General features: G+C 50.3%; 1 long non-coding RNA gene across 1 annotated transcript; it reads right to left on the reverse strand.

The window, feature by feature from the left end:
• Positions 1–6823: 6823 nt before the first annotated feature.
• On the reverse strand, positions 6824–11976 carry LOC138685619 (uncharacterized). The gene is made up of 3 exons (XR_011324920.1): positions 11922–11976; positions 9304–9402; positions 6824–6985 (listed from the first exon to the last, which is right to left on the reverse strand). It is a non-coding gene; the product is annotated as an uncharacterized lncRNA (long non-coding RNA).
• Positions 11977–12894: the final 918 nt, after the last annotated feature.

Below are 12894 nucleotides of genomic sequence, written 5' to 3' on the forward strand. Positions count from 1 at the left end.
TACCCAGAGCTACACCTCTTCTTTCATGAGCAAAAAGTTCAAGTGTCTTTGTGAGATCTGGCAGGCCTAGGGCTGGCACCCCTATTACAGCCTGTTTCCATTCTTGGAAAGTAGCTTTCTCGGCATCGGTCCAATCCGTTGTTTGAGGTTTTGAGCTGCTCCTATAAAGGTCGGGCCAGCAAGCCACAATTTATAATCTACAGGTGACACCACTCAACCATTCCCGGAAATGCTCGTCATTCATTTTTTTAGTCTTAGGTTCGGGGAGACGACAAACTGCCTCTTTTCTCTCAGTTCCCAATTGTCTCTGTCCTTTTAGGATTTTAAAACTCAAATAAGTTTCTTCTTTCTGGGTTATTTGGTTTTTTTCTTTTGACACTCGATATCCACTGATTCCCCAACAGTTCAAAAAGTTAATAGTTGACTTTGTGCATTGTTCTTCCGTCTCAGCTACAATTAACAGATCATCCACATATTTCAGCAAGATTTCTTGATTATTTTCTTTCTTCCAAATCCCTAATTCTCGTGCCAATTGATTTCCAAACACGGTAAGACTATTCTTAAAGCCTTGAGGCAAGCCTGTCCACGTATATGGTGTTTTTCTCCCAGTCTCAGGATTTTCCCATTCCAAAGCAAAAACCTCTTGACTATTGGGATCCAAGGGAATACGGAAAAAGGCATCTTTTCCGTCTAACACTGTGAACCATTCTTGTTTCTCCGTTAGGGTTGTTAACAAAGTATAAGGATTTGCTACTACCGGATGAATATCTTGTACTATTTGATTTATTGCTCTGAGGAGGTCTTGAACTCATCTATCATCTTTTTCATTAGCCTTTTAACAGGCAAGATCGGGGTGTTATATCTGGATTCACATTCTATTAACAATTTGTATCTTAAAAATTTTTGTATTAGCATTACTAACCCTTTCCGACTTTCCGGTTTTAGGGGGTATCGTTTAATTCTTACCGGATTCGATCCTGGCTTTAAATCAACTCTCACAGGTTCTGCTTTTTGGATTTACCAGGAACTTCCCAGTCCAGATGATTGGAATTACAGCATTATACTTTGACTGGTATAATCTTCTGCTGTCGGTAACCGTCCTGTTAAACAACAAAGCCACTGCTTCGATACGTTTAGTTTCTGGAATTAAAGTTTTAATCTCTCCACTTTTAAATTTAATTTCTGCCTCTAAGTTCTCCAATAGATCTCTCCTTAACAGGATTTTAGGAGAATTTGGCACATAAAAAAACTGCTGAGTGACCCGTTGCTTTCCTAATTTCATTGTTAAAGATTTAAAGAAGGGTCTAGTTGCTCGTTCACTTGTTGCACCGACACCACCAATTTCTTCAAAACTTAACTCTCCCTCTAAGGTATTTAAAACTGAAAAGGTGACCCTAGTGTCAATTCAAATTCAATTTTCTGTTCTCCCAGTTTAGCTGTAACCAGAGGTTGTGCTGGGAGACTCGCCTCCGGTCCCCGTCAGATACGTTCACTTAAAAAGAACAAATCTACATATGGCGCTTTATTCCATTTACTCTCTCTCCTACAAAACAACAGTAACTGCAATATAGTATTGTAACTCAAAGTTCTGTTTGTTTACCATTTTTCCTGCAATTCACCCCAATGTGCCAATAAACGTCCCAACGGTGATGTTTTTGGTAACTTTTCATCAGCAGTTCTGTTTCCTGCACTCTTATTCTTAAACAATTTTGCTAATGCCATTATACTTATATACATTCAAATACCAAATACCAAAGAAATGCAAATGACAATTGTCCCAAATAATACACAAAGTCCAACCCAGCAATATGACTTACAGGCAGACGCCTAGGCTTCCGCTGCAGACGGGTACCCTCCAAGCCCCAACCCTGCGAAGCTTTCGCCGCGCCTCACGGGCGGGCTTTCCAAACAAATTCCAAAGAAGCAGCGCCTTACCTTTTTTCCAGGGAACGCTGCGAGGAGCTTTGCGAGTCGAGGGTGATGGTTCTCCCCGAGAACACCTCGGTGCCGGCCGGAGTTCGATCGACGCTCGATCTCGTCCAGTCTCACTCGCAAGGTCCCATCTGGGTCGCCAAAACCGTTACCGAAATCCGGAATAAAACTCCTTAACACCAACGTGAAGTTAAGAAGCAGGCACTTTGTTTATCGCAGCGCTGGGGACACGGGGGATCGCTCCTCCAAAGGCGTGTCCCGCTTAGTATCAAAATCCATCAGTTTTTACAGACTTTTCTTGTCAGGTCATTGTTACCTAAGCTCCTTCCGTAAAAATGCATACTCTGCTCGTTCTTAAATTTAACCTTTATAATGATCGGTCCTTTGATTATATAACCTTATCAATATTCTTACTTAAAAACAATCATTGGTCAGTTACACTTAGCTCTGCTGACTGGAATCTTCGATACTCAAATCGAGATGGGAAGGGTAAGGGGGTTTCCAAGCAGCAAACTGGTGTCCACGACCGTTTCCTTAGTTTCCTGAAACAGAACGTAGAAAAACCCGTAACTTCCTGGTGAGGTTTCTAGGGTTAGCTATTTCAAACTTTAACAATATTAAGGTTCCTAGAGTCACGCGAACACAGTTCCTAAAGTTTCTATGGCTACGTTTCAAACTTAACGATCCTATACGTTATGCTTCACAATTTTACTTCTTAATCAAACCTAACTCTTCTATGGGATTAAATTTTGATTTCTTTACCAGAATATTTGCAACAGCTGGAGCCCAGCAGGAACGGGGTGGGGGGGGGGGGGGGGCACGGCCCGACCCCCCCCAGCGCCTCCCCTCCTCCTCCCCTGGGCTCCCTCACGGCCCCTCGCCTCGTGCAAAGGGAGCGCAAACGCAGCCCGGAGGGCAAAGGGGACGGGCGGCCAGCGTTTATTCAGTCAGTCGCGTGCCTATCGAGTCCTGCCAGCGAGTCTGCTCCGGGTCTCGGGGCGCCCCCCGGCGCTCCCTCTGCCCCTCGGACACCTCTGATAGCCTATTTCCATACATTCTGTATGGCACGTCTAAATATTGGGATGGTTTTAATATTTTGTACCAGCTGTGGAAACCGGTTTGCTGCTAGGTGACTGCAAAAGTGAGATTTGGTAAATAATTATTAGAAATCTTATACTAACACTACAATTGGAACAATAGACAAAAGTATAGCCAAGCAATTAACTAGCAGAGGTAGGTACTCCTAAGTTTTGCAGTTCTTTGCTCTTATGACTAGATGTTCCTGTACGGTAGATGAGAACAATGCTGAAACTGACCACATGTGATTGAAACTGCGTTAAGCTTCAAGATCAAAGAACAAGGACAAGAATAAAGACTTCAGGGACAGCCAGCAAGAACTTCAAATGGGTCGCTGGTTGCAAAAGCAGCCCTTCGTCTCAAATGGATCCTTCATTGCGCGTGATCGGATGTAGGCAGTACTACGATAATCGGTTGCCATCGTTTTTACGTATACGTATACTAATCTGATTAACATGCAATTAGTTATTCTGTATAACTTGTTTGTGCTAAAGCTGTGGCATGCACGCTAGGTGCAACTATCCGCTGTGTATCCAGCGCTGCAATGAAGAATGCCTGCTTTCTAAAACTCCAAAACGAGTCTTGGGGAGTTTCTTCGACCGGCTTTTCAGTATCGGGGGTACAAGGGAGGAAAGGAAAAAAAAAAAAAAAAAAAAAGGCAGCGGTGTGGGAAAGAGGGGGGACCAGGGGAGGGGCAGGGAGGGACCAGAACGCGGAAGAGGGGAGACAGGGCCCCGAGGGCCCGGGGCTCGCCACAGCTCTTGTTCTTGGCACTGCCAGGAGAATTTGCCAGTTCAGACGCTTCTTTCTGCTCCTCTCCCGCTCCCCTCCTCTTCTGTAACTCCGGCGGCGCGGCCGTCCTCCCCCTAGGAGAACACGCGTCTCATAGGTCTTGCAGGACGAGGCCTCCTAGGCACGGAGCCTCGCTCGCTCGCACGCTACGTGGCCGTACCGCACCGTCGGTGCTGGGTACGGACCCTGCGGTGCAGCTCGGCGGTCTGACCTGCTGCGGACTACGAAGAGGGATCCTTCCACGCGCGGAGAGGCAGGCTCTCTCTTGCCTGCAGCGGGGGGCAGCTGCTGGCCGGCCAGCCTTCCATTTCTTCTTCTCTACCTTTCTGTGGCCTCTCTAGCTTCAGCCGCAGCAGCGCCTGCCCGCAGCCGGTCAGCGCCCCGCCTGTGCCTTTGTGCTCCCGCGCCGCGAGGAGAGGGAGGCCAGGCAGAGAGCCCGTGCAAGCTTTCCTTGCCGGCGGCGTTTCGTCACCGGGAGGAAGCAAGGAGCGCGGCGGCGCCTCCCGCCGGTGCCGCACTGCCGTTACCGTCGGACGGCACGTGCAGGACAGCGGCAGCCCCGCGCCCTCGCAGCCTCCGAGCTGCAGTACCGAACATTGGCCGCGAGGCGGCAGCGGCGAGCGCTTGGCACAAGGCGCCAGCGCGCATGGGCGGCAGCCCAGCTGCAGTACCGAAGTCTGTTCAATAGGTGGCGGAAGAGAGCGCTGGCGAAACGCGCCGCCACGGCGCATGCGCGGCTCCGAGCTGCTGAACCGCGTTTTGGTTGCTAGGCAACAGCAGGAGGGCGTCAAAAGGCACCAGCGCGCATGCGCGGCTCCCGAACGCCAGGGCCGCGTTTTGGTTGCCAGGCGACAGCAGGAGCGCCGTAAACCGCGCCGCCAGGGCGCATGCGCGGTTGCCGAGGCGCCGTGTCGCGCTTTGGTTGCCAGGCAACAGCGGGCAGTGCCGTAAAAGGCGCAGCGCGCATGCGCATTTGCCCAGCTGCCGTAACGCGTTTTGGTTGCCGAGCAACAGCAGGAGCGCCGTAAACCGGGCCGCCGCGCATGCGCCATTGCCGAGGCGCCGTGTCGCGCTTTGGTTGCCGGGCAACAGCGGCCAGCGCCGTAAAAGGCGCAGCGCGCATGCGCCCTTGCCGAGCTGCCGTAAAGCGGTTTGGTTGCCGAGCAACAGAAGGGGCGCCGTAAACCGCGCCGTCGCGCATGCGCTGTTGGGGAGGCCCCGTGTCGCGCTTTGGTTGCCGGGCAACAGCGGCCAGCGCCGTAAAAGGCGCAGCGCGCATGCGCCCTTGCCGAGCTGCCGTAACGGGTTTTGGTTGCTTGGCAACAGCGGGAGCGCCGTAAAGCGCGCCGCCGCGCATGCGCCCTTGCCGATGCGCCGTGTCGTGCTTTGGTTGCCCGGCAACAGCGGCGAGCGCCGTCAACGCGCCGCCACACATGCGCAGCTGTCGAGCTGCTGCACCGCGTCTCGGTTGCCCGGCAACAGCTGGAACCCACCGACACACGCCACCGCGCATGCGCCCCTCCCCAACGCCAGTTCCCACCTTCGGTCACCGGGCAGCAGCATCCGCATCCCCGTAACGATCCTCTTCTGAGCAGCAGCTGGATGAGGGATGACTGACAGCTCAGCCCAGTAGAGACCAGCCACAGGCGGCAACTACTTACTGGGGGCACAGGGCTTACATTGCCCTGCCCCTTCCCCACTCGCAGCCCGGGCCGTCATCTTCATCGCCTCCGTTCCAAAAAGCACCCGAGCGGCTGGAGCGTTTACAGCAGTCAAGTGCAAAGAACAGACAACTCGGGTGGTCGCTTCTGTCCCTGCCCCCCCAACCCCATTATCTAGAGAGGAGAAGCAGCACAGAGACCTGCAAACGGCGGGGGGGGGGGTGGGGGGGTGGGGGGGGGTGGTCCCCTGGAGCAAGCCCCGGGGCCTGCTGTATCCCTCTGCATGTGGCATCGGGGTTGCGGGAGTGAAAGCAGCCAGTCAACAGCTGCTGGCGAGAGATTTAAAAAAAAACATAACGCCTGGTTCAGGTGACAGCCTGAAGGCAGGCCACAAGAGACCCAAAGCCGCTTTCTGCCAGAGGGGCAGCTCTGTCCAGCAGGAAACGCCGCGTCCCAGCGCACCAGAGGCGAGCGGCCCACCTGCAAGCGAGCGATACCCTGGCGACCCTGGGGCTCAGTTGGGGTGGGCGCACCTTTCCTCACCTCTGTGCTATCGGAACTCTGCTCTCCTAATCCTGCACGCACGCAAGGCTTCTTGTGCGGGGCTTGTCTCTGATCGAAGAGACGCTGCACGGTGTTACTTACCGCCCCGCCCTCCGGCGTGCCAAGTAATCAGACGTGAAGCAGGGAAAGCAAAGAGGCCTGTCGGGATATTAGTAGTCCTCAGCAGATGACCGTAGAGCCCTCGAGGTTCCGTCTTTGCTCCCTACAGGAGCGTGGCTCCGCACTCCTTGCCGCTCCCGCCAGCGAGCGTCACAATTGCCCTTTGCTGCCTGCAACACGCAGTACCTGCGCGGCCCCAGTACTACTGCCGCTTACAGCGCGAGAGGCGCTCGCTATAAAGCGGCAATGAAGAACAAGGACGGCCCGTCAAGATGGCAGGAGGAACATAGAGAGCCTCCAGCATTAGCCAGGCAGGGCTTGCAACTCACCTCGTGTCGTGGTTTAACGCCAGCCAGCAACAAAGCCCCACGCGACCGCTCACTCGCTCCCCCGCCCCCAGTGGGACGGGGAGACAATCGGAAGGGCGAAAGTGAGAAAACTCGTGGCTTGAAACGAAAACAGTTTAATCATTTAAAAGAAACAACAACAACTTGTAAGGAAAAGAAGAAAAAAAAAATGACAGAGAATGGGGTGCAGGCAGCATGCCAGGGGTCTGGAGCCTGACGGATGATGGCGGGGGGGGGGGTGTGTGTGGAATATGGAGGAGGGAAAGGAAGCCGGGTGGGGGGACAGGAGATAGAAGAGCAGGGGATGCGGGGGGAAACAACTCGCGTGGGTTAAAAACTCGAATGGGTGAAGGGGGCGGGCTGAAGCAGCGGGGAGCATATATGGGGGAGAAACACACGCCGGGGAGAGGGTAGGTGAGGGTACAGAGGTGCATGGGGGGACACGGGTGGGGATGACCTACCCCAGGGAGGCCACCCAGGATGATCCACAGCAGGTAACTCACCTGGGATAACCTGCAACAGAGCATCCACACCAGATCATCCACACTGGGAGGACCCCCAGCAACGCCCCTCAAACTGCTTGTGCTTCATCCCCAATCTTCCCCTAACGGGGGAGTTTTTTGCTTTTTCAAAATACTCAGTTTGGGGTGTGTTTCAGTGCTTTTCCACAACATAAAAGGGGGTGATCTTTTGGTTGTGGGTTTGTGCATGAAAATGGGGTGGGTTTTTTGCTTTCCAGCTGCACAAATCCAGGCGGATTTGGCTTTCCCAGGAGTCCCAAAGTCGTTTGGTTTTTTCCGTTGCAGCCCCAGAATCAGAGGGTTTGGGGTTGTCCTGGTTTCGGCTGGAATAAAGTTCATTTTCTTCTGAGTAGCTGGTACAGGGCCATTTTGGATTTAGGATGAGAATAATGTTGACAACACACCGATGCTGTAGTTGTTGCTAAGCAGTGTTTATACTAAGTCAAGGACCTTCCAGCTTCTCATACCGCCCTGCCAGCAGAGGCTGGGGGTGCACAAGAAGAGTCGCTGAGCTAAAGCAGGATTCCAGGTAAACAGGTCAGCTCGAAATACACCACCTCCTTTAAAAGTTAAGAGCTATCTGAACACTTAAAATCAGCATTTAGGCTAATCGATACCATTTTGAACACCTTCTTAGCATACAAGTAAACACTCTTGCCGGTGCTGGAAAACGTCTCCTCCCTTCCTTACAGCACTGCTGCAGGGAGATAACCCTGGGAGGCTGCGGGACGAGGTCGTACGCAATCAGAATCTACGCTTACGGATCCACCGCAACAGCTACAGCCCTTGCGCTCCTGCTGCTGCCGCTTTGCATCTTGCTTGTTTGGTGAATAAAGCCGAAAGTGAAGTGGAAAACTCCAAAGAGCAAAATGAAAAATAAAGAATAAATCTCAATAATTCACTTTACACTAAAAAGGTGTGCCCATGTTTATACACGTCCAATAAAAATACTTATACTGTAAAAGTATTTGATTTTTCCTTTTCCATTACCTTAACTTGCACAGCTCTGAATTCATACCATTGAATTATCTCTCTCCAAAGTACACAGTTATAACGCAACTCGGGGTTTTTGTGCGTGTTACAGAACGCGGAGGGACACCTGGCCAGCTGAGCTGCCCAAGAGAGGTGCTACTGAACTGCCAGGGAAACACACCATTGAAAGCCAGACAGAAAGAAAGTACTTCAGAGCACTCCGTCAAAACATCAGGAAAAAATCCCCATAACATTCAGTTGCCTCTCTTTTTAAACATTTAGAAAAATACCTAACTGCTTACGTACACCTAACATCATATACTACAGCTATTTGGCAGTTACAGTTTAAACAATGCAAGTCAATTTGTAAAATCCCCAGTGCTGCAATACCTCAGACTACCAAAAAGGACTGGCGGATTCCCTAATGCTTTTGGCAGTACCGAAGCATGCAGAGCAACACGTTTTCATGTTATCTCGACTGTTACAACTGAGAAACCAAAGACCAGTGATGCCATCAACTTTAGGAAGATGGGCTGCGCTTGGGTCTTTGGAAGGAAATTGACTTTTTTTTTTTTTCTTTTTTTAAAGAGAGTGAAAAGTCTCGTTACTGATGACTTCTACTGTCAAGTCGATCACCTCTGAAGATCCACTCTGATGGGAAGTTCATAAAACAAAATTTCTTTGAGAGAGAAAGACTTCCATTCTGGAAAATCTCTTTCCAACTGAAGTCAAAATTACACACTGTAGGTTAAAGGAAAAAATACATTACTGAAGCAGTAACTCATCAAAAACACCTCAGGACTCACTGTCACTAGTTACAAGGCTGCTAATGCTTCCTGGGAAAGCCTGGACAACACACAGGTGCGACGCCCGTTTGTCCTGTCTTGTCCACGTCTCTTCTTTGACCTTGATTGCTTTTAGTACAGATGCTAATTATCTCCGTAACGTTTTTGAGTACTACTATAAGATATTTAAAAAAAAAAAAAATCATTGACTGTAAAAGCATAAAGCTTTTATCGTGAAAACAAAGTCTGTTTCTTCTGAACAGCTGAACTCTTACGAACAGTTTCTTCCCTCTTTTAGTACAAAATTATTTTCACAGTATCATTTACTAGCAAGCACACAGCAACAGAAGATTATGCTTTCAGGAAGAGAAAATAAACTGAGGGAAGTAAACTTTGTATAGGTGTAACATGCTCCGGAACAGAACTTATTTTTAGTATTTGTGTTAAAATATTTCATGTAAAAAAAAGTAGAAGGAGAGTTGGCACACTCTCAACGTTAAAGTCCATACCGCAAGTACCTTTGGAAAAATGCAGACACACGTCGTAGGCGTACCTTGTACTTGCAGGCCACTACGGAATCTTTCCATCTGTCTCGTACCGTCACGGCAGAAGAAAGGGCAACCACGGCGAAACGGTGCCAGCTGACATCCAGCTGAGAGAAGAAGAAAAAACATTAGCACAAAGCTGGGTAGGAATCCAAAGCTGCCTTTTTTTTTTTTGTGAAGGTTTGCGAAGACAGTACGACTGAGCGGAGGAAAAAGTATTTTTGCGTCATCTTCGGTACAGTTGTTGACACAGGCCACTAGAGCTTTTGCATTTTTTCAGACAACTGTGCCTTTTTTTTTTTCCTTTCTTTTTTGACTCATTGGCAACTTTACTTTCACTAGAACTCACTTTCCTAGATACACGCAGGTGACAGACATAGAGACCTACATACATTTTCTCAAGCCTTAGTATAGCCGAGGCTTCATCACCCTATACGTCGCAAGTTGAGTAGTTTTGCTAAAGAGCACAGCAACACATCTGTCCTTGTGAACTGCCTCGTTGCAAAAAAGGAATCATTTTTTCCAGGCCGTTGCTCCAAACGGTCAAGATCTTTTAAAACCGCAGTTGTGCCACCAAACCCGCTCAGGGTCCCTCCTAGCTTTTGACCGCCCTGAGATTTAACAGGCACACGCTCCATTCCATCTTCCAACAGCAAAAATACGTTAACGCTCTCGGACCCAGAGCGCAACCCTACGGATGTCCACGCACACACCCTGCCGTTTTGATGAGGAGCCACCGAGCAGCCCTGCGAGCACAGCTGCACGCGCCAGATCGGTTTCCCCTACGCCGTGAGTTACCGGTTCCGTGAACGTAGTTTCTGACGCTTTAAACCGAAAACCGTATCTCGACGCTTCGCCACAGCAGAAACGACCCATCGGTAGAACGCTACAAAAACGCAGTAACACCAATTGCAAACCCACAGCAGCAACAGCTCCAGAAATATTTAGACCAGGAACAAGGGAGAAAAATAAAACAGCTTCATCTCACGCACAGGGGAGCGGCAGGCAGAGAAAAGGGTCGGCATTCTGAGCCCGTACAGAAAACGGGCATTCTCCTTCCATTCCTCGGCCCGTCCGTGAAGGTCTAAATACCGCAACACTACCACGGCAACGTCGAGAGTAGGGCACGGCAGCCCTGCCACTGGACTTGCCACTGACCCATGCTATTTACGTAGCAGGACGCGTACGCAGAGGGACACGTTTTGCCACACACAGCCCTGAACTTCCTGAAAATTTACGTTTACCGAAAAAAGCCATTTGGAACATATTGCCAAACAACGTTCGGCAAGAAAGCTTTGATGCCTTTGACACACGCAAGTTTCTGGTCACTTGCTATTTGCTTCCTGTTGCTGCTGCTGTTCTTCCTTCAGAAATTCTACTCGTCGCCAAGTTATTCACTACTGGTTCAAGCATTTGCCTTCCTGGTATTACCAGCACATTCACAGAGGCAAGTAACTTAATTGCTCTTCTACAATTATCCAAACGACAATTACAGCCACGAAAGAGAAGGAGAGGTCAGGCAGCACAAGAGCTCTGCAGGCTGGCACCAGTCAATATTGCACTCTCTAAAATCAAACAACAACAAAACAAAACCGTGACCCTGTAGCCGCCTTTTTTTTTTTTTTTCTTTCTTCTTCTTGCAGAGCTCATCCCTGCCTCAGCATTTTGTCTTGTCAGAGCATGAAGCGCCGGTGATGCGTACCCTGACGACTTCTGCGTGTGATGAATGCCTGTTCCGAAATAATCCAGATCTGCAAGACTGGTGTCATTTATACGGTTTTAATCATCATAACTCAAATTTTATTTACTCACGCATTTGTGAGGAAACTAATTAACTTTTAGACACTGCCTCTCCTTTTTTTGGGGGGTGGGGGTGGAAATGTGTTAGAGACCGAAAAACATTACGATTCAGAGCTCCCAACCACGAGGGAGTGGTGGAGAAATCAATGAAAGCAAAGACCAACAGCAGCAACATCAACTGAAAGTTGGCTTTAATTCCGATCACGTACTTAAGCGACTCTCCAAGTCTATGCCTCGGTCCTAGGAATGACTAGTCCCTTTTTGGAAGGACAAATTTTTTCCACTTAAAAGTCCTAGACTGAAGACTCCGCTGAACGGAATGGGGATTGTCCCACGGGACAACATGCCATCAACACTCTTAATGGGGAAGGAAAAAAAAAAACCCCAAATAAAAATCAAGTTTAAGTACCAGTTCCCATCATGTTTCGCTCATTACATTTCTACTGGCATCTAGGTGCTCAAAAATGAACTACGGGGACACCACATATTCCTAAAAATTCAGTTATACATAAAAAAGTAAAAGGCTATTTCCAGCTTGCCCATCAAATCAGTACGAACAGAGAGAAGAGAAACACTCGACCCTGAAGAAGCTAACAGGCAGCTCTGAATTTACCAGACAGGAAATTTCATTCTTTCCCCTGAAACAAAAACACATCAAGGGACCAGTTCAGGAACAGGGCACGATCTGTGAACAGCAATTTTTCCATCACCCTTTCTGCACTAGCAGCAAATTTGCCTTCTCTGTGGGTTTAACGTGGAGCATCTGTAGCGCCCTCGAACTCGCAAGTGTTTCTCTCCGCTCCCCCAGCCCGATACGTGCGATTACCTGAGCAGCAAGCGGAACTGACCACGCAGGATTTTCTTCGTGTGACGCGGAAGGTTACGCTGGGAGAAGAGGAGACAAAGAAATGAACCTGCTTGTCACACCCAGCCATCGGTGAAAAGACAGGGGAGGATTCTGCCGGAAGGGCTCTGCACCCCAGGAGCTCCCGCCGGCCGGTTTCTCTCCCCTTTGCCCGGTACCGAGGGGACGACGACACCTCGCCCGCGCCCCCTCGCAGGGGGGGCTGCCCCAGGAGAGACGGGGGACCCCCACCTCGCTTCTGCCCGCGGGAACGGACCGGGAGAGACCCTCCACGCAGAGAGAGGAGCGCGGCGTGGATTGCATGCCCGAGGGAAGAGGCCGGGCTCCCCGCTGGCAGAAGGACAACTCACCTCCCTGCTGCTCGGAGCGGCTCGCTGCGGACAGCCCTGCCCGCGCCCGGCCGCTCTTCCGCCGTGCTGGGAGCGCAGTCCGGCCGACGGACGCTCCAGCGAAAAGACGCTCCAGCTAATCGCGCCTCCTGCTCCTTACAGCCGCAGGTACTTTTGCCTCTGGCTAATGCACGCTCCAGACAGCGGACACCCCGCCTCGTTCCAGCTCCCGCTTGCTACAGTTCTGGCTCGTTGAAGCCCCAGCTCCGCACTGAAGCTCCGGCTGATTTCAGCTGCTTCTCCTTACAAGCTCCAGCTACGTGCAACGGTCTGGGCTTTCCATAAGGTTGTATATCAACTGCTGTCAAAACTGGAGCATTGGGATTAAACATCAGAGTTGCACGCCGAATAAATATTCGTTAGTTTGCGCGATTAATTACTTAACAACTATTCTGAGCAGCGCAGAAAGAAGAGCTGGACTCAAAGAGGGCACGTGGGGTCTGAAAAGCGCCTTTCCCCCCCACAGACCATCACAGATGTTGAGTTCGGCCTGCTGCGTGCCGGACTCCCAAACTTCGGCGTCCGACACAACCAGACCCCCATCT

The sequence above is a fragment of the Haliaeetus albicilla genome, chromosome 6 (genome assembly GCF_947461875.1).
Source record: "Haliaeetus albicilla chromosome 6, bHalAlb1.1, whole genome shotgun sequence".
Taxonomy (NCBI): domain Eukaryota; kingdom Metazoa; phylum Chordata; class Aves; order Accipitriformes; family Accipitridae; genus Haliaeetus; species Haliaeetus albicilla.